The sequence below is a fragment of the Giraffa tippelskirchi genome, chromosome 1, assembly GCF_054371585.1.
Source record: "Giraffa tippelskirchi isolate mGirTip1 chromosome 1, T2T-mGirTip1v1.2.pri, whole genome shotgun sequence".
NCBI lineage: Eukaryota > Metazoa > Chordata > Mammalia > Artiodactyla > Giraffidae > Giraffa > Giraffa tippelskirchi.
Genome location: NC_137275.1, coordinates 215,118,572 through 215,140,239, shown reverse-complemented (window position 1 = coordinate 215,140,239; position 21,668 = coordinate 215,118,572). Strand labels below are relative to the sequence as shown.

General features: G+C 39.1%; 1 protein-coding gene and 1 long non-coding RNA gene across 14 annotated transcripts in view; one reads left to right on the top strand and one right to left on the bottom strand.

The window, feature by feature from the left end:
• Positions 1-21,668, top strand: part of LPAR1 (lysophosphatidic acid receptor 1) — a 406,496-nt gene that overhangs the window by 119,872 nt on the left and 264,956 nt on the right. The window lies entirely within an intron of this gene.
• Positions 180-21,253, bottom strand: LOC145539911 (uncharacterized). Its single transcript, XR_014078043.1, has 3 exons — positions 20,925-21,253; positions 20,411-20,509; positions 180-387 (listed from the first exon to the last, which is right to left on the bottom strand). It is a non-coding gene; the product is annotated as an uncharacterized LOC145539911 (long non-coding RNA).

The window sequence follows — 21,668 nt, the reverse complement described above, 5'->3', positions numbered from 1 at the left end:
GATCACAAATCTCCTTTTGGAACCAAAAGATAGAGTTATAATACCTTAACAAAAATAAAACCTTCTCCCTCAATGAGCTACTCAAACACTGCTCTGCTTGAATAATGTGCTAAGGCTTGCGATGTGGTAATTACTCCAAGGAGGCTGCAGGGAAAGGAAAGTACATTCCAGACACCTAATCATTTACAATTGAGTTTAATGAGGTAGTAATTTACAGCTTTGGGGGTGGAAGTACGGAAAGGTCCCTGCCAGGGACTGGGCAGACTCTTTAAAATCCTGGAGTTTAATGAAAGCATTGGAGGTTGGACTCATGCAGCTGAACTTGTGTAATTCCATCTGCTCAGGACTTGGACAGGAAGTAAATGACAGGGCACTCGGGACCTACATCTGGAAACAACATGTTTCAAAGGATTTCATAAATCGTGCAGTAAAATAAGAAGAAGAAAGAAGGAAAAAAACAGAGGTGAAAGGGTAGAATTATAGGGGGATGGGGAAGCACAACAGAGAAAGGCCACGGCAGGTTGTTTTTAGTTTGAAGAAATAACATCTTCTAATGTCAAGGTCAGTCATGATAATAGTTGACAAAACACAATAGTCAAGCTCAATGTGAAGACAGAAGGGACTGAAGTTTCTTTTCTGGATAGTATTTGGATGAAGACTGCAGAGGAGTTCAGCATCCATTGAATTGGCCTGAATACTCCTTTTCAATCTTCCAGTAATGTTTCTGGTACCTTCTTTATTGTCATTATTTCTTGGTTCACAGTATAGCAGCTTAATTTTACTTTTTGTTCACTGATACTTTTAAAATCAAGCTAGCACAAGAAGAGTTTATCTTGAAATGGAAAAGGCTCAAGACATAATTATGTAGTGTTGGGGTAGAAAGTAGCTGCTAGACTGGCCTTTCATTAAGTCATACCAATGACTGACATATGCAGAAATCAGTGTTTGTTTTCTTCTCACTTAGGCTGAATGTCCTTCACATTTCATTTTATGTTACCCCATTTCAACTCTCTCAAGGGTAAACCTTGTTCTACCCAATTTCCAAATCCTCAAAAGCAAGATTTCCTCATTTTTCCCTTTTCTAATTGTTTCTGGAAGTTGGGGAAAAAATTGAAGGAATGGTGAGAGTAGATCAAATGGAACAGAGAGAAACTTTTGCATTTCTTGAGTTTGAAGCGCGTGTATCCAGGTGAAAGGAAGTACTGTGTGTGTGCCATGCAGGCAAGTGGTATCAGGAAGGGAAACCATGATCACAATCACATTCACAATTGTAATCCCTGATAGCAGGACTTGAGCATTTACTCTGTGCTGGGTGGTTTATATGTTATTTTGTTAATTCTATCAGCTACTGTGAAAGTAAGAAACAGCCATACTTTTACATCACTTGGCAGATGAGAAAACTGAGACTCATAGAAGTGAATTTCACCAGGATAGTAGGTTGACTGGAGAATTCAAATGCAAGTCTGTCTGATTGGAGAGCCTGTAATCATTTAATTTCCCTTCATGGATCACAAGCTTGTGGCAAAGAGGCTTGTGGAGCTCAAGGAAGCTATGAGCCATGCTGTGCGGTGCCACCCAAGACGAACAGGTCATCGCAAACAATCAAGGTTGCTGGCAAAAATATCAATGACCTCAGATATGCAGATAATACCACTCTAATGGCAGAAAGTGAAGAGGAACTAAAGAGTCTCTTGATGAGGGTGAAAGAGGAGAGTGAAAAATCTAGCTTCAAACTCAACATTCAGAAAACTAAGATCATGGCCTCCAGTCCTATCACTTCATGGAAAACGGAAGAGGAAAAAGTGAAAGCAGTGACATTTTATTTTCTTGGGCTTCAAAATCACTGTGGACAGTGAATGCAGCCATGAAATTAAAACACGCTTGCTCCTTGGAAGGAAAACTATGACAAATCTAGACAGTATATTAAAAAACAAAGACATCACTTTGCTGAAAAAGGTACATATAGTCAAAGCTACGGTTTTCCCAGTAGTCATGTACAGATGTGAGAGTTGGACCATAAAGAAGGCTGAGCACTGAAGAATTGATGCTTTTGAATTGTGGTGCTGGGGAAGATTCTTAAGAGTCCCTTGGACTGCATGGGGATCAAACCAGTCAGTCCTAAAGGAAATCAACCCTGAATATTTACTGGAAGGACTGATGCTGAAGCTGAAGCTCCAATACTTTGGCCACCTGATGTGAAGAGCCAACTCATTAGAAAAGACCCTGATGCTGGGAAAGATTGAAGGCAGGAGGAGAGGGGATGGCAGAGGATGAGATCATTAGATAGCATCAGCAACTCAATGGACATGAATTTGAGCAAACTCCGGGAGATAGTGGAGAACAGAGGAGCCTGTCGTGCTGCAGTCCATGGGGTCTCAGAGTCAGACATGACTGAAAAACAACAACAATCTTGTAACTCCTATGTTATATTACCTTGAATTTTATATGTTTGGATGTCAGACTGTAGGGACTTTAAAAAGATTTGGCCAGAATGCAGAGACATGGTCCTAATGACATCCAGGAAACCATTCTATCCCCCTACTATCCACCAAAGCAATAATTTTAAAGTATCTCATATGAAGTTTGGATTACTGAATACCAAAAAAAAAAAAGGAGTGTTATTTTTTCTCAAGTAATTTTTAACCATAGTATCTTAGAATGTTGCTCAAAGAAAAGGGAAAATTGATTTTTAAAGCTTTATTTTCCTGTTTTCCAGAGAACTGAGTTGTTTTCCATGTCTAAGTTTTGAACGTGTTAGTTGTTCAGTCGTGTTCAACTCTTTGTGACCCCATGAACTGTAGCTCACCAGGCTTCTCTGTCCATGGAAATCTTCAGACAAGAATATTGGAATGGGTAGCCATTCTTTTCTTCATGGAATCCAAGAATTGAACCCAGGTCTCCTGCTTTGCAGGTGGATTCCTTATCGTCTGAGTCACCAGGGAAGTCTGGTGGGCTTCCCAGGTCGCACTAGTGGTAAAGAATCTGCCTACCAATGCAACAGATGCAAGGTTCGATCACTGGGTCGGGAAGATGCCCTGGAATAGGAAATGGCAACCTGCTCAAGTATTCTTGCCTGGAAAATTCCATGGACAGAGGAGCCTGGCGAGTTACAGTTCCTGGAGCTGCAGAAAGTGAGACATAATTGGGCGACTGAACAACAACAAGTTTTGAACACAGTCTTTTCTGATTAAAAATCAGAAACAAGATTCTAAGTTTCTCAAGATCTATAGTGTACATTTTGAAAGTCTGGCAAAATCTGTTCACTGGAATAATAATTATTCTTTGGAAAGCTATGTATGCCTTTCCACAATAAGAAACATGTGACAAAGTATTTAGTTATGGTTTCAATCCACGTGAACTGGAAAGGACTTTCAAGTTAAATAAATCTTCACACGTGTGACAAAAACAAGCTTCGATATGCTATGGGTAATGCCAGCAGTGAAATCTGAGACCAGAAGCACTAATAAGAGTGGAAAAAAATTTGAAAATTTTAGTATTAAGCTCTTGTTTTCTCTCTCTTTCTGGTCTGCAGAGTTAATAACCTGATTATTGGAATTTCCCCTTTTACTGTTACTTTATTTCCAGTTTTGAGAGTGTTATACTGCTAATCTCAGAGAAAGAAATCTCTTACTTGAAAAGTATTTACTTAGTTACCTGCAAATAAAACTTTTTTTTTTTCTCTTTAGAAGATCACAGAACTATTAAAGTAAGTAATCTCCCACCCCCTGGACTAATGAATACCAACTTGTATTAGGTTGTTGACATTGGATGTTACTTCCATGATGCCAAAGTTGTGACATAGAAATTACCTCTAAATATCTTTCAGTTCAGTTCAGTTCAGTCGCTCAGTCGTGTCTGACTCTTTGCAACCCCATGGACTGCAGCATGTCAGGCTTCCCTGTCCATCACCAACTCCCAGAGTTTACTCAAACTCATGTCCATTGAGTCGGTGATGCCATCCAACCATCTCATCCTCTGTCGTCCCCTTCTCTTTCCTCCTTCAATCTTTTCCAGCATCAGGGTCTTTTTAAATGAGTCAGTTCTTCGAATCAGGTGGCCAAATTATTGCAGTTTCAGCTTCAGCATCAGTCCTTCCAATGAATATTCAGGACTGATCTCCTTTAGGATGGACTGGTTGGATCTCCTTGCAGTCCAAGGGACTCTCAAGAGTCTTCTCCAACACCACAGTTCAAAAGCATCAATTCTTTTGTGCTCAGCTTTCTTTATAGTCCAACTCTCACATGCATATATAACTACTGGAAAAACCATAGCTTTGACTAGATGGACCTTTGTTGGCAAAGTAATGTCTCTGCTTTTTAATATGCTGTCTAGGTTGGTCATAACTTTTCTTCCAGGGAGCAAGTGACTTTTAATTTCATGGCTACAGTCACCATCTGCAGTGATTTTGGAGCCCCACAAATAAAGTCTGTCACTGTTTCCCTTGCTTCCCCATCTATTTGCCATGAAGTGATGGGACTGGATGCCATGATCTTAGTTTTCTGAATGTTGAGCTTTAAGCCAACTTTTTCACTCTCCTCTTTCACTTTCACCTTTAGTTCTTCTTCACTTTCTGCCATAAGGGTGGTGTCATCTGCATATCTAAGGTTATTGATATTTCTCCCAGCAATCTTGATTCTAGCTTGTGCTTCATCGAGCCCAGTGTTTCTCATGGCATGAGTAAAAAATCAAGCCCACTTGATTTGCTTTTTTAGTCTTCTGAGAAGTACACTGTTGTCGCATTTATCCAGCATACTTAGGGGCTGAGCTCTTCCATTAAACAGATTTTTTTTTTCCAGGAAATTTTACCTCTTCAAATGCAGCCTTTAAAAACTTACTGCCAGAGTCTGTGAATATCTTTCTAAAATATATGAGTTATCTGCCTGTCTTCTTAAGAAGAAGATACTGAATACAACTTAGTTTTATCCTCATGACTTCAGACCATTGTTCTAAACAATTACTGTCTTACCCTGCCTTGTACTTGAGGGTAGTGGGACAATCAGTACTGAGGTGTGAAGGGCTATTGAGGTGTAAAGGGCTGTGCTAGGGCTGAGGGAAAGCACACCAGGTCATTTTGGTTCTTGGAAAGGCTTTTGGAAATTGTGTTTATGTATGTGTGGGGGTGTGCTCTCTCTAGTACTGTCCTTATAATTGGTTACTTTTAAACTTCTGTGGTTGGAATACCTACACCTAAACTTGTGGCTCTGAGAGCCTGCTAAGCTCCTCGTGTAAACTTGGGCTTTGTGACATCTGCTTAGGTCATTTAGAGGCTGTGGTTGTTCCATTTCTCATTCTGGATTGTGTAGTAGGTGTCTGAGACTGCCAGATTACTCACCTCTGAGTAAGCAGGCCGTTTCTGTAACGTTATGCTCATTTTGCAAGCTAGTAAATGATTTCACAACTCTCCATCTCAAATCTTCATTCTCTTATAGACTGTACTTTACTAATGATTCTGCCAGCTATTCCAATCATCCCATCAGAGGCCCAGGTTGTATGAAGCTTTGGGGTACATGATTTTAAAGTCATATGTTTCTGAGTTTGAATCTCTGCTCCCCAACTTAATAATTGCATAATCTTAGGCATGATAATTTGTCTCACCCATCCATTTAACAAATATTGAGTTGACCAAAAAGTTAGTTTGGGTTTTTCCATAAGCTGTAAAAGTCCAAACGAACTTTTTGGCCAAGCCAATATTTACTGAATACCTATTGTGTGCCATACAACGTTCTGGGCTTTTGGGGTACAGTTCTTGAAGACTACAGCTTCTGCAAGCAAGTAAATACAAGGTGGGTCAAATGGTGGTGCTGCAGGGACATGGAGGTTAGAGAGTGTGAGTGATAGAGGTAGGTTTGGCAATGTTTATGAAAGCTGTTTCAGAAGAGTGGTAAGGATGAAAGCCTGATAGAAATGCATTTGAGTGAGATTTGAAACACCATATATGTCAACCTTTTATAGAAGTTTTGAAGTAGAGGAAAGCAGAAATGTGTTACAGTAGCTGGTGGGGGGAGTGTGGGGTCATGTGATGGTTTTATTTTAAGATCCGGCATTTCTGTATCCTGATGTGAATGACTCAGCAGAGAGGGGGAAATGGAGGATGCAGAGGAGAGAGGAAATGATCGTTGGAGGAGTGTCCTTGAGCTGGTCAGAGGAATGAGATCTACCACACAGGTGGAGGGCTTGGCCTCACCACGGAGGCCAGGAGTTTATCCAGGGCCACAGGAGGGATGGAGGAGAATAAAGGCACATAGAACAAGCTGTCAGTAGAAATGGTGGTGGGAGTATGTCACAATTTGTTCCAGTTGCTTCTGTTTTCTCGTGAAAAGGAAAGCAGGCTCATCGTGTGAAAGAGAAGATGGGGAGGGCGTGTTGAAGGCTCAAGAGCCACTGGAGAAGGAATAGGCTACCCACTCCAGTATTCTTGGGCTTCCCTTGTGGCTCAGCTGGGAAAGAATCTGCCTTCAATGCGGGAGACCTGGGTTCAATGCTTGGGATGGGAAGATCCCCTGGATGAAGGGAAAGGCTACCCACTCCAGTACTCTGGCCTGGAGAATTCCATGGACTATACAGTCCATGGGGTCACAAAGAGTCGGACACGACTGAGTGACTTTCACTTTCACTTTCCTGTATTTTTTTCTATCTTAAGAAACAAGTTGTAATACTGTCATTGCCTCCGAGAAGTAGTGGATATTTTTGCTTCCATCTTCCCCTTCACAATTTCTTTCCCTGTTCCTTCCCTCATTGGAAAGCCTTTTAGTGGTTTTCTCTTTTGAATTTCCAAAACGGCTTGCACACACCATTATTATAGCACTCTTCAATAAACTGCAATCATTTCCTTAACGTTTCTGCCTCCAACCTCATCCCTACTATGCACGTATTTCTCTTCCCAGCCCCTAGTACAAGATCTTAATGTTGCAGATTTTTAGGTAAATGTTTACGAAATAGAGGAAGGAAGGGAGAATAAAAGTTTTGCCTCTTTTCCCATATTTTCAGTTCAAGTTCTGATATTCAAAGATTAAAAAGCCTATCACCCTTCATTTTGTGTCTCTAGAGATGGATTAACAGTGACTTTTTTTTTTCCTTTGGATTTATTTTGGAAATTTCATTTATTTACCTAATATTTGTTATTTTTCTTCTGGTATGTCTGAACAATGAAGAAATATTTCTTGGCACCCATTTAACAAGACACATTCAAAAAAGATTTATTTTCTAACAACTGTTTCCCTTTCAGATAACGGCAAATTACATAAAACATTTTTAGGTCAAACAAGGCAACTGAGAAATTTTGACTTTGACCACGGCTGAGGCAATTTGCTGTGGAGATGGCTGGAGGCACACAGAGGTTCCTGAAGCCAGTTGGGGGCTATAATTGATTTCAGATGTTCTCTGAATAACACTGAAGATAAATGTCCCAGAGGTAGATTATTGGAGGGCTTTTTAGCTGTTTCTAATAAAATTTTCTTTAAAATTCCAAGATTTTTTTTCTACAGATGCATATAATAATTCTAGCATTAACTAGTGGGCCTGAATGAAAACTGCACGTTTGTTAATAATTTTCCATTTCCCCCTAATTATGAAAGGAATTCATGGTCATGGTAGAGAAATTGAAAGTTACAGATATCTATAAAGAACAAAATAGAGAGAATCACTGGATACTTACATACTTATGTCTATCTAGTTGAGATCATACAGAATGTAGTTTTGTATATTAATTTTTATGTGATATTATATCCTGAGCTTTTGCTGTCATCATTACAGATATTTCAAAGTATGAATTGAGTAGGCTTATAATATTGTATATCAGTTTTTTCCTTCACAGTTTTCCATAAAATCTTAAGGATTCATAGCGTTGTCTTGGGGCCACCACGGAGCTTGCGGGAAGCCAGAACCGGGACAGAAGCCACTGAGTCTAGGCTCCCCTTGTGCTTTTCAAGCAGAGCAGCTCCACATTTAACTAATTTACATACTGAGCTTCTGCACAGAATTCTCCTTGAAGAAGGATTCCCAAGCATATCAAATCTGAAGTCAGTCACCAATGAGCCATAATTTATTTAATCATTTCACATTTGTTGCATATCCAGTGTTTCTATAGTCCAAGTAATATCATGGACAACTTTTAAATTATTAATATATAATATAAATGTAATATATCCAATATAAATATGTAAATAAATAAATAATGTATAGTATATTTCAATATACTAAATATTAATAACATTAATATTAAATTATTGTCAATAATTTATTTTATTAATTATAACAACAATTTGATATAATAATAAATCAATATTGATTTATTTAATATTAATAAAATATTGTTAATATTAATAATAAATAATATATAGTATATTTTAAATTTATAAACTATACCAATATATAGGGCTTCTCTGTGGCTCAGACAGTAAAGAATCTGCCTGCAATGCAGGAGACCTGGGTTTGATCCCTGGGTTAGGACGATCCCCTGGAGAAGAGAATGGCAACCTACTCCATTATTCTTGCCTGAAGAATTCCATGGACAGAGGAGCCTCACAGGCTGTAGTCCGTGGGGTCATAAAGAGCAGAACACGACTGAATGACTTCCACTCACTCACTCATATAAATATAAAATTATTCCTTTAAGATATATATTTATAAATAGATCCAGAGTCAGATCCTGGGTCAAGAATAGATGCTATTCTGTTGTTCTAGAGAAATATAGCCTGAAGGATGGTTGTATGACTTCAACTCCTAATACAATGTATTAATACAAAAGGACCCATCTCATAGCACACAACTGACCCTTTCTTGGTGTTATTTTCTGTTTGCTGGTTGAAAAGTAACACATCAGTGTTATTTTAATAAGCAATTACTTTATTATGCAAAGGCTAAACTTTTAATCTGCATAGTTGTAAGTGATATTTTCTTGCATGAATTTTCCTTGCTAAAATTTCTGTTGGAGGATTAGTGTTATTCCCGTGGATTTTAAGATTTAAAAGTAGGCTTTGTCTATTGAAAGTAACAGTCATTTTTCTAATTTGTAGCTACTTTTCTAGCTCATCGCTTAAGTATTATGATGATCTTCTTATATATTTTATGGAGTTTCATTTATGTTATTTGCTTTATGATTCTTTCCATGGTTTTTACATTTGGAAAATCTCTTTCCATTTACTTAGACTTTCACCCATAATTTCTAATAGTCCAATAATATCATTTTTAAAAATTAACATTAATTTACAAAAGTTTATTTAGGACTAAGATATGTTTTGTTTTGGGCTTCCCTGGTGGCTCAGACAGCAAATCATCTGCCTGGAGTGCAGGAGACCTGGGTTCGATCTCTGGGTCAGGAAGATTCCCTGGAGAAGGGAATGGCTACCCACTCTAGTATTCCTGCCTGGAGAAAAGAGTCGGACACGACTGAGTGACTAACACTTTCACTTTCATGTTTTGTTTTAAATTTACAATAGCCAATTTTTATGTTTCTTTAAAAATAATTCATACCAGTCATATTGGATTATTAATGTGTGAGAATGCAATAGATTTTATTATTGACCTTTCATATAGCAGTTTAGTTAAACTGTATTATTTGCTTTGGTAGTTTGTTTGAAGAGTTTCTTAATGTCAAGTAATATCACCAGGAAATACTGTTTTGTTTCTTCCTCTCCATCCTATATGTCACTTATCTTTTCTTCTTTGCTTACCCATCTGGCTAGGGTGTCTGGTGCAGTGTTGAATAGAAGTATTGATTGTGGGTATCCTTATCCTATTCCTATCTTCAAAAGGAATGCTCCAACTTCATTCAGGGTGATTGTTGTAGGCTTTCAGTAGATTACTTTTATCAGGCTAAGGAAGTTCACTTTTATTTTTATTTGCTAAGAGTTCTTTAAAATTATGAATTATTTTTGCATAATAGAAAATCATTTCCTTCATCCATTAGACTTCATTTTGTTGCTCTTATTTTGTTAAAGTAACTGAATTACATCAATTAGGTTTTCTAATGTGAACCCATATTAAAATAGACATGAATATATTATTTATTTTATACATTGTTGGATTCATTTTGATAATATTTTATTTAGGTACCTTTTGATCTATACTTTTAAACGAGACTGGATTAATCTCCTTTCTTACAGTGTGCTTTTGAAATCAAGGTTATTTAAGCATTATAAAATGACGTTCCTTATTTTTTACTCTCTGGAAGAGAATATTTGGTACAATAAGTCTGCAGAACCAGCTGGGCCTGGTTGTGTGTGCGTGTGTGTGTGCTAAGTTGCTTCAGTTGTGTCTGACTCCTTGTGACCCTCCAGGGTTCTCTGTCCATGGAATTTTCCAGGCAAAAATACTGTAGTGGGTTGCCATGCCCTCCTCCAGGGGATCTTTCCAAACCAGGGAATAAAACTCACATCTCTTATGTCTCCTGCATTGGCAGGTGGATTCTTTACCACTGGCACCACCTGGGAAGCTTCTGGTTGTGCATACATATATCATAATAATAACAAAATGTATTCTGGTAGGTTGTCTGCAGAGGTAGACATGAACAGTGGGAGAAAAGGATCCCATCCTAGTCTGCACATGAAACTCGATTTGCCTTTTCTGGAACCTGGGCCTATGTGACTTGCTTTTGCCAAGAGGATGCAGCTGTGGTTGTACTGTGCTGGCTGTGGGCCTTGGGAGGCTGGGCAGCTTCTGTTTTGATTCTCTTGTGATCAGTCACCATGTAAAGAAATTCAGGCTAGGTTACTGAGTGATGAGAGGAGAGAGAATTGATTGACCAAGAAGGAGAGAATTCAGTTAGTATCTTGGAACCTCCAGCCCTGGCTGAGTTGCTCTAGTCAACACAATATGAGGAGCAAATATTCTAAGCCTCACCAAAATGTCAGAATCGTGAGAAGCAATAAATGATTTTCATACTAAATTCTAATGCATACTTGGGTCTGTTTCAGTCTCTTATTGTTTAGTGTGATTGGTATCATCCGTTTTTTTTTTTCCTACCCATCTCTCACATTGTTCTTAATATTGTTTGATTACGTATATTAGTCTGGTAATACAATTTCCCCTTCTTGTCCTTGTTTTTCAAGATATTGCGGCTATTTCCACCTTTTTTCTTTCAAGTGAACTTCAGAATGTTTTTGTCAATTTCCTAAACCCCTGGAACTTTCATTAGAATTGCATTAAATCTATGAATTATTTGGGGAAGAATATTTGCATGGTTATCAGTTTAGACTACGATTTTTCTTTTCGTATCTTCAGACATTATTACATTTCTTAGTAATTTTTAGTCTTTACATATTTTATATAATCCTTGATTCACTCATTCAGTTAAATACTAATTGAGAGGGCACACTTCTTACTAAGCTCAAATTTGAAGCCCACTACTAGCAAATATATAGGACTTTACAGAAGGTGCTTTGTATAATAACCCTATTGTTATACAGATAGTATATTTGTATTACTACAAATGTTATTTTACTGTTTTATTTTATTTTCTACTTCACACTCTTTTCCTATTTATATTTATTTTACTGTGGTTCTGATGTATTAGGGACACCTGCAGTCACATTGGGTATGCTAATGGCGAAGTTTTATACATCAAGCTTGCTTGGTTGGACGCATGTTCCCGTGATAAGGGTATGTGTGTGTGTGTTAGTCACTCAGTCGTGTCTGACTCTTTGTGACCCCATGGACTGTAGCCCGCTGGGTTCCTCTGTCCATGGACCTCTCCAGGCAAGAATACTGGAGTGGGTTGCCATTCCCTTCTCCAGGGGATCTTCTGCATTGTGGATGGATTCTTTACCACCTGAGCCACCAGAGAAAGGTATAACCTTGGGGAACCACCTTGTTGCACCAGCAGCATTGTTTCCAGTTTTAAGTTCGAGGCAGATGAGACTGATCCTTAAGTTGCTATCGGCTGGAGGCTCACGCCTAACTACATTCTTCACAGCGGAGCATCACGTCTATTCTTGAAGGGGTACCTGGGTGGTGCATGGCTGTGTTCACCACAGCCAAGGTCTGAGAAACTTGGGAAAGACACATCGTTGACTCTGTCAATATGGGTGAACAAGATGGTTCTCCATAATATCTGCTGCTCCTTGCAGTTCCGAATTCTCTGGGTTTTTCTCCACCACAGCTTTTCCTCTCTTCCCTGATGGGTGTTTATTTAACTTGCTTTAGAGTCACTGGAGAAGCTTGACTTCCAGCTTTGATGTAAAGAGTGACAGCAAGACCCTCAGCATGTAGCTGTTCACACATAAGCCCCAGCAACACACAGCCAGACAGGAAAGGGGCCTCATTTCTGGCTCTGGAAGGAGATCCCAACTAAGTTGCACTGATGGCTTTCCCTTTAATTGAAGCCTCTTGGCGCACCACCAGCATTGTTTGTGATTTAATCAAATTCAGCTGATGCCTTCATTTTAAAAAGTCTGTCTATAAGCAAAGCAAAATTATTTTTTTCTTTCTATGTTACCTGTTTTTCTAATCATCTCAGTTAAGTTCTCCTTAAGACCATTATCTGGTGAAAGGAAGACCAATTTAGAAATGGATATGAGAGCAGCAAAACCTCAAATAGGTTTTTATTAAAATAAAATTATATTTAATAAAATTATATACATTGAGTTTCCAAAGAAATGTAAAAATCTATTTATGACTGGATATTCTCAGCAAGTAATTTAAAACAGTGATCTGTGATCAAGATGTTTTAAACACTTCTAGGTGATGGCAGCTGTTTATTTGAACTGTGCCTACTTAGATTTTGCACTACCAAACTTGCTTCTATTTTTTAATTAAAAAATTTTTTAAAGGGGCTTTATTTATTTATTTAGATTGTGCCTTGTGGCACGTGGGATCTTAGTTCCCCAACCAGGGAATGAATTCGTGCCCTCTGTAGTGGAAGCAGGCAGCCTTAACCACTGGACTGCCAGGGAAGTCCCCTAAAGTTCCTTTTAAAACTCAGTGTATGATATGCCCTTTCCCAGTATTCCATTAGGGTGTTACCAGTATATGCTGCTGCTGCTGCTAAGTCGCTTCAATCGTGTCCGACTCTGTGCTACCCCATAGACGGCAGCCCACCAGGCTTCCCCGTCCTTGGGATTCTCCAGGCAAGAACACGGGAGTGGGTTGCCATTTCCTTCTCCAATGCATGAAACTGAACAGTGAAAGTGAAGTCGCTCAGTTGTATCTGATTCTTCATGACCTTATGGACTGCAGCCCACCAGGCTCCTCTGTCCACAGGATTCTCCAGGCAAGAATACTGGAGTGGGTTGCCATTTCCTTCTCCATACCAGTATATAAAACTAAGTAAAAATACCTAAAAACAAATAAAATGCAAAAGCCCCTAGAAACTATGGATAATAGGAGACCAAGTTCCAGAGAACAGAAGGAAATTCTGCCTGCTGTAATGACACAGAAGTTGGGTTGAAACTAAAAGACCAAGACCTATACACTCCCTTAGTAACACCACTATGACATGGCAAGTAGGAAAATAAGGCAGAGATTTTGACTCACTTCCACTCTCTGGCCTTAGCTCTGAGAGACAGAAGTTTCCCTGACCAGAAAAAGGCCAGCTGCCCCTCCTCACCTCAAATATATGGAATTTTGTAAAGGTGCCACATATACTTTCTGCTCTGTCAAGTTCTTAGTCCCCATCAAGTATAATCTTTTGTTACTCATGGCAATAACCTGACGTTTGCACAAACTCATGGAAAGGGTACAGGGATGTGTTATTTTCTGAGATACGTATTTGCTTTGACTGAGAAGTGATGTGAGGGAAGAAATGAAAAGGGTGTGGAGGATACAAGGAGAGCTCTCAGGGTGGCATCCCTGAATAAAGTAAAATCTCTGGCTCATCTAGTTTCCTGTTATGGTCAGAGACTTGGACTAGAAGGCTGTGTACATCAGTAGATCTGAGGTGGAGATCCGGTCAGGATGCAAATGAATGAATGAAGACTAAATAAAATTGTCCTTGTTGTAGGCAAAAGAAAGTTCCTAGTTTAGGTCTCCTCCTCAAAGCAAAACAAAGTAACACACAGCCTATGAAATATTCTTAAATCTGCATTTTTCATACCATTATAATGTAAGCATTTAAAAATTTTGTTAGAAACTTACTTTAAACCTATTTGATGGCTTTATGTTACAGATGGTGTTAGTGGTAAAGAACCCACCTACCAATGCAGGAGAAGAGATGTGAGTTCTATCCCTGGGTTGGGAGCATCCCTTGGAGAAGGGCGTGGCAACCCACTCCAGTATTCTTGCCTGAAGAATCCCATAGACAGAGGAGCCTGGCAGGCTACAGTCCATGGGTTCGCAAAGAATTGGACATGACTGAAGTGACTTAGCATACACGTATTACCCTGAATAGAGGTATTAATATTTTCATAGTTATTCTCCTATCCTCAGATAATTTTATTTTTCGCTACCACAGATGAAGATATAACAACCAAATCTGTGATATTCTACTGTAATCAAATATTTTTTGTTAGAAGAGAGTCCTAGAACTGGGCTTACTGGTCAGTTCAGTTCAGTTCAGTTCAGTCGTGTCCGACTCTTTGCGATCCCATGAATTGCAGCACGCCAGGCCTCTCTGTCCATCACCAACTCCTGGAGTCTATTCAAACCCATGTCTATCAAGTCAGTGATGCCATCCAACCATCTCATCCTCTGTCGTCCCCTTCTCCTCCTGCCCCCATTCCTACCCAGCATTAGGGTCTTTTCCAATGAGTCAACTCTTCGCATGAGGTGGCCAAAGTATTGGAGTTTTGGCTTCAACATCAGTCCTTCCAATGAACACTCAGGATTGATCTCCTTTAGGATGGATTGATTGGATCTCCTTGCAGTCCAAGGGACTCTCAAGAGTCTTCTCCAACACCACAGTTCAGAAGAATCAATTCTGCGGTGCTCAGCTTTCTTCACCTTCCAACTCTCACATCCATACATGACCACTGGAAAAACCATAGCCTTGACTAGATGGACTTTTGTTGGCAAAGTAATGTCTCTGCTTTTAAATATTCTGTCTAGGTTGGCCATAACTTTCCTTCCAAGGAGTAAGCGTCTTTTAATTGCATGGCTGCAATCACCATCAGCAGTGATTTTGGAGCCCCCAAAAATAAAGTCCACTGTTTCTCCATCTGTTTCCCAGTGGCTTACTGGTCAGTGGCCATTAATTTTTAAATTATCTGACTACATACTATCTAGTTACTTTCTATTGTGTTGGCCAAAAAGTTCATTCAGGTATGGAAAACTGAACAAACTTTTGGGCCAACCCTATAAAATACTGTAGCACTTTCTACCCCTACCACCAATGTATGGAGAATGGTGGAGAGCTGCTAGGAATGCACTCGTGTGCTTTTCTTTAATAACATAATTGGTGAAAATTTATATATTATTTTTATAAACATTTCCTTAATTAATAAGAAGGAGACGATTATTGGAAGCAGTAATTACAATACTTTCTCCTTTTGTGAAATCTGTGATCACTTATTTCCATTTATTCTGCTATTAACATGATATTGGGAAAGACTTTAATGGTCTAAATTTCTATCCAGGTAAACAGAGAAGACAGGTTTGTGACAGTTGAGTGAAAGGTCATATCCCTAAATTAAATCATGAAAGCCATAATAGCTTTAATATTTTTGAAGGCCTATTTTTATAACTTGAGTATCTTATCATTGAATATTAATAATTATAGTAATATTATTAATGATATGTACTATTTATTGTTTTTTCTAAGCGCTTTAAGTATTAAATTTAAAAATTGTTTTAAGAAAAGAACTATATTATATTTTGTTAATGGATAGGAAAAGCAACACTTAAAGGGCCAGAGCTATAATTCAAATCCAATACTATATATGATTCCAAAACCGAGGTGTCCATTCTTCCAGTGCAATACTTTCCCATGTGCACATCTGCAAGTCCTTTTCAGAGATGTTACTCTCTTTGTTTAACCCAGTTTTCTTTTAAAAACAATACTTTTTAAGAGTGGGCATGTAATCTTAAAAGTAGTCTTTTCATAATCATTGTATTTGGTCTTTTTTTATAATTTTAAAGGCACTTAAAGAGAATTAAAGTCAAACACCAGACTTAAGCATTTTTAAAATGATAATATATTTAATATATAAAGAACCTATGTAATTTTATCATAAAAACATTAGGAACCTGTAGTAGGATGGCTAAATATTATGATTTTGATTCACATAATAGTCTAAACTAGACAGGACAGATTTTTTTTTTTACAGAGAAAGAAGCTACAATTTAGAGAAACTTGAGTGATTTTTCCAAGCTCAAACAATTAATGATTTATGAGGCAGCACTAGAATTAAAATTTTCTGACTGTGAATAGGCAGCTGTGGACTCTTAAACCAATTAACATTTCATTTTTAAGGACAAACATAGCCAAATAAAGCAGCTGCAGTCCCTCATAACCAGAAAAATGAGGAGAAAAATGCCTTGGAGAAAATGAAGTCAGAACTTGGATGATAAAGTGGTGATAGGCACCCCTCAGGTTGTTATCTGCCGATGGGTGTGCACTCGCACAATGGAGCCAGGGGTATAGGGACACCCTGAAAATCCAGGGGTGTGGCACCCATGGAGAGAACAGCGCCAGCTGGCCTCCAGCCTCCCGCACTGGAGGGCCAGTCCTTGCTGGATGAGCTCCAGATTACCCTGGAGGCACCAGCCACAATCGTGCTCCTCTGTCAGCCTCTGAGCCAGACTCTCTCCTGACTCATACACACATGGTCCAGTGCAGCTTCACGGCCAAGTCTCCACTCCTCATTCAGAACATTTCTGTTGAAATTGTTAGTTATTTCACATCCGGCCGCTTAAAATGGCTTCCTCTGGTTTATAGACTTTGATTCCTCTCCTGTGTTTAGGTAGCAGCTCTCCTAAGAAACAGTCACCCCAGGGCACTCCCATTCTAGAGAGAGGGGCACTCGAGTGCATCAGGTCAGCTCCTGGGACTCATTTTCTGCTCTGTTGTGTTGGACAAGCAGTTCCATCTAGGTCCTATCTTCGCAACATGCAGAGAGGAACTGTCCAATCACAAAATAGATCCAAATATACATGGGGATCGGGGCTTCCCTGGTAGCTCAGCTGGTAAAGAATCCACTTACAATGTGGGAGACCTGGGTTCAATCCCTGGTTTAGGAAGATCCCCTGGAGGAAGGCATGGCAACCCACTCCAGTATTCTTGCCTGGAGACTCCCCACGGACAGAGGAATCTGGCAGGCTGTAGTACATGGGGTCAAAAAGAGTTGAACACAACTGAGCCACTTACACACACACACACACACACACACACACACACACATCTAGGTTTAAGTATACCAATGTGGGATTCAGGAGGTAAACCAGGGGATTCTTAAGTCTTCAGCCAGCATTAGTTGTGGGTATAGGGAGATAATGTCTGCTAAGGTGACAGAAAAATGTAAGTACGCTGTAGAGCTTGTTTTGTTTTGCTGGTTTGTATTTTGGCTGTTCAACCTTTCCATTTGCTTTTGGTAATAGCACTTGAATTTCCATTTGGAGATGATCTTTTTTCCTATTAAATATAGTCTAGCACTCAAGGAAGGCCTGTTGGAAATCCTCTACCTGAAATTTTAATTATGAGCAGAATGATGAAAGGCTGTTAATTATTGGGATTAGATCATTATGGTGTCAGTTCCTGGGGAAACACTATAGTTCCTGCTACCTAAACTTTCTGGGGCAGTCTATTTTCTGTATGTTGCATGCTTGGTTTTCAAAGTTTCCTTCAGTTCTGTGGCTTCCCAATAGCCTTTCAATAAATTACCCATTTGTTTAAGTTCATATGTGGTGGTCTCAACCAAAGAACTAACGCTCAGATAGTCCAGATTAGGTGAAGTAATTAAAGCTGAGCCTTGTGATGTTCACAGTATGAGCAGTATACTGATGCAATTTAGGCAGTTCTGTTTTAGAGAGGAGGATGGAGCTATAATTCCCCCAAGGTAAAGTAATAATGAGTGGAGGAGGTCATTGGAGGAGGACAGAGCAAAGTGATATATTTATTTCATAATTTATTTAGAGTTGGGCTGGAGCATGTGAGTTGATTTTTTTCCCTCCAGCCTTTTATTGTGAAAAACTTCAAACATACAACAAAGTTGAACATTTTTACAGTGAACATTCCCATGCCCACCATCTACGTTCTGTTTTAAACATTTTGTAGCACTTGCTTTGTCATGCATCTGGCCATGACTCTGTTGTTGTTTGGTCATTCAGTCGCGTCCGACTTTTTGTGACCCTGTGGATAGTCACAAACCAGGCTTCTTTGTCCATCGCCATCTCCTGGAGTTTGCTCTAACTCATGTCCATTGAGTCAGTGATGCCACCCAACTATCTTATCCTCCGTGTCACCCCCTTCTCCTCCTGCCCTCAGTCTTTCCCAGCCAGCATCAGGCTCTTTTCCAGTGAGTTGGCTCTTTGCCTCAGGTGGCCAAAGTGTTGGAGCTTCCGCTTCAGCACCAGTCCTTCCAATGAATATTCAAAGTTGATTTCCTTTAGGATTGACTGTTTTGATCTCCTCGCTGCTGTCCAAGGGATTCTCAAGAGTCTTCTCCAACACCACAGTTCAAAAGCATCAATTCTTTGGTGCTCAGCCTTCGTTATGGTCCAGCTCTCACATCTATACATGACAACTGGAAAAACCATAGCTTTGGCTACATGGATCTTTGTCAGCAAAGTGATGTTTCTGCTTTTAAAATATATCTAGGTTCGTCATGGCTTTTCTTCCATGGAGCAAGTGCCTTTTAATTTCATGGCTGCAGTCACCATCCACAGTGATTTTGGAACCCAAGAAGATAAAATCTGCCACTAGTTCCATCTTTTCTCCATCTGTTTGTCATGATCATCTGTTAATCCATCTTAATTTTGATGATGCAATTCAAAGTAAATTGCTGTCTATATCTGTGAGTCTGTTTTTGTTTCATAGATACGTTCATTTGTGTCATATTTCATGTCATTTAGTTTTTAAATATATTTTTTATTACATAGTAGCATTTATATGAGGAATCTAAAATAGACAAACTTACGGAAACAGAGCGTGGGGGTGGGACTTGGTCAAAGGGTTGTGTCATATTTTAGATGCCACATATGAGTGGTGTCATATGTATTTGTTTTTCTCTTTCAGACTTACTTTGCTTAGTATGATAATCTCTAGGTCCATCCATGTTGTTCTCACACCGTAGAGAATAGACTTGTGGTTGCAAAGGGGGATGGGTGGTGAGGGAGGGAAGGATTGGGGTTTAGAATTAGCAGAGGCAAACTAGTATGTATAGGATGGATAAACAACAAGATACTACTGTGTAGCACAGGAACTATATTAATGTCCTATGATAAATGATAATGAAAAGAATATGAAAAAGAATATGTACGTGTATGGCTGAGTCACTTTGCTATATAGCAGAAGTTAAACACATTATTAGTAAATCAACTATACTTTAATAAAATTAAAAAAAAGAAAAAAAGCTAAATTGCTGACCTCAATATACTGACATCAATAGATTGTATTATTTATATATCATTAACAAGACACTGGAAACAGTGTCAGACTTTACTTTCTTGGGCTCCAGAATCACTGCTGATGGTGACTGCAGCCATGAAATTAAAAGACGCTTACTCCTTGGAAGGAAGGTTATGGCCAACCTAGATAGCATGTTTAAAAGCAGAGACATTACTTTGCCAACAAAAGTCCGTCTAGTCAAGGCTATGGTTTTTCCAGTGGTCATGTATGGATGTGAGAGTTGGACGGTGAAGAAAGCTAAGCGCCGCAGAGTTGATGCTTTTGAACTGTGGTGTTGGAGAAGACTCTTGAGAGTCCCTTGGACTGCAAGGAGATCCAATCAATCCATCCTAAAAGAGATCAATCCTGGGTGTTCATTGGAAGGTCTGATGTTGAAGCCGAAGCTCCAATACTTTGGCCACCTCATGGGAAGGGTTGACTCATTGGAAAAGACCCTAATGCTGGGTAGGATTGGGGGCGGGAGGAGAAGGGGACGACAGAGGATGAGATGGTTGGAGGGCATCACCGACTCGATGAACATGGGTTTGGGTAGACTCCAGGAGTTGGTGATGGACAGAGAGGCCTGGTGTGCTGCAATTCATGGGGTCGCAGAGAGTCGGACACGACTGAGCGACTGAACTGAACTGAACTGAACTGAACAAGAGTTTAATATTAATTTAGTTTTTATTTTGATATGAAATTTAATATTAATTTAATTTAAAAATTTATTTAAATATAATATTTATAATAAACATTAATTTAATATTAATATTTGATTTAATAATATTTTAATATTAATTTACAGGTTTTGTTTTGATGTAAAATTTACTACAATGAAATTCACAAGTCTTAGATATTAATTTCCTGAGTTTTAACAAATGTATACACTTGTTACAAGTATATGTTAACAAACCCTATTAAGATATGGAACATTACCTTTTTTCCAGAAAGTACCCTTGTGCTTTGTCCTAGACAGTTCTTGTCCCGGTCCTTCCAAAGTCAGCCACTCATTTTTTTTATCATGGAACTCATTTCCTGTAAATTGGGAAACAGATTTGAGTCAAGAAGACAGCTGCCTGGATCTCTGGTCATAGGGGTACTAAAACATTACTGGAAATGTAACTATGTAGAGGAAATAATGTTTCACACAGCTATTCTTAGGGAGAGCTCTGTAGGTGACTGAAGAGTGTTTGCTTAGATAAGCACTTGGGGTGTGAAGAATTAGCTTCTAGGAAGCAAGCTCCAGTCACAGTCTCTGGGTCTCTAGTTCCAGGACAGTACAGGAGAGGCTGAGGTCCTCCTCAACCAGCATTCAGTTGGTTTCTCCTACCCAGGTCTCCTGCCTTGAAGGCAGATTCTTTATAGTCTGGACTATGAGAATGAGAGAAGCCCAAGAGAATTCACATATACCTAAATAACATCCTTTGAGGGCACACAAATGGCTAGCTACCTGTAGTGTCAATTTTCTGTACGAGTCCTCAGATGTCTCTGGACCTGAAGGGGAAGGAAAGCGTGTTAAATAATATGGGGCAATTCTGTTTATGCTCCTTTAATTACTAACAGGGAAACACATGGTAAGTTTAACTCTTGTCCATTTGTTATGAAACACTAGACTGAAAAGACTGGAAAGAAGAAGGTAGAAAGAGTAGAGTTTTAAATTCACAGATGTTAGGCTCTGGACAGTGGAAGGGATGGACGAAGGAGTGGTAAAGACAGAATATCTTCCCTTTTCTCTCCTCTTTTTTTCCACAGAAGACTTCGTGACATTCTACGGTTGTCATGACCACTTCTCTACTCTACTTCTTGACACTGATAGAGGGGTGGTCTGACCTCTCTATCATCTGACCTCTCTACACTTGAATTCAGCATAATTCAATTTTAAGTTTGTGCCCACAGGTTTCTTAGTTCTTGCAAAGGGTTGTCTTTCCCTTGAAATTAAAATGTATATGGTTCAATGAGATACCACCTCTCATGTCAGAATGATTATTATCAAAAAGACAAGAGATAAGAAATGCTGGCAAGGATATGGAGAAAAGGAAACCCTTATACACAGTTGGTGGAATGTAGATTGGTACAGCCATTATGGAAAACACTATGAAGATGCCTCAAAAAATTAAAAATAGAACTACCATTCCACCATTTAATCTACCTTATGAGCTGGGCATCCACCTCCTAGGCACATTATCTGAAGGAG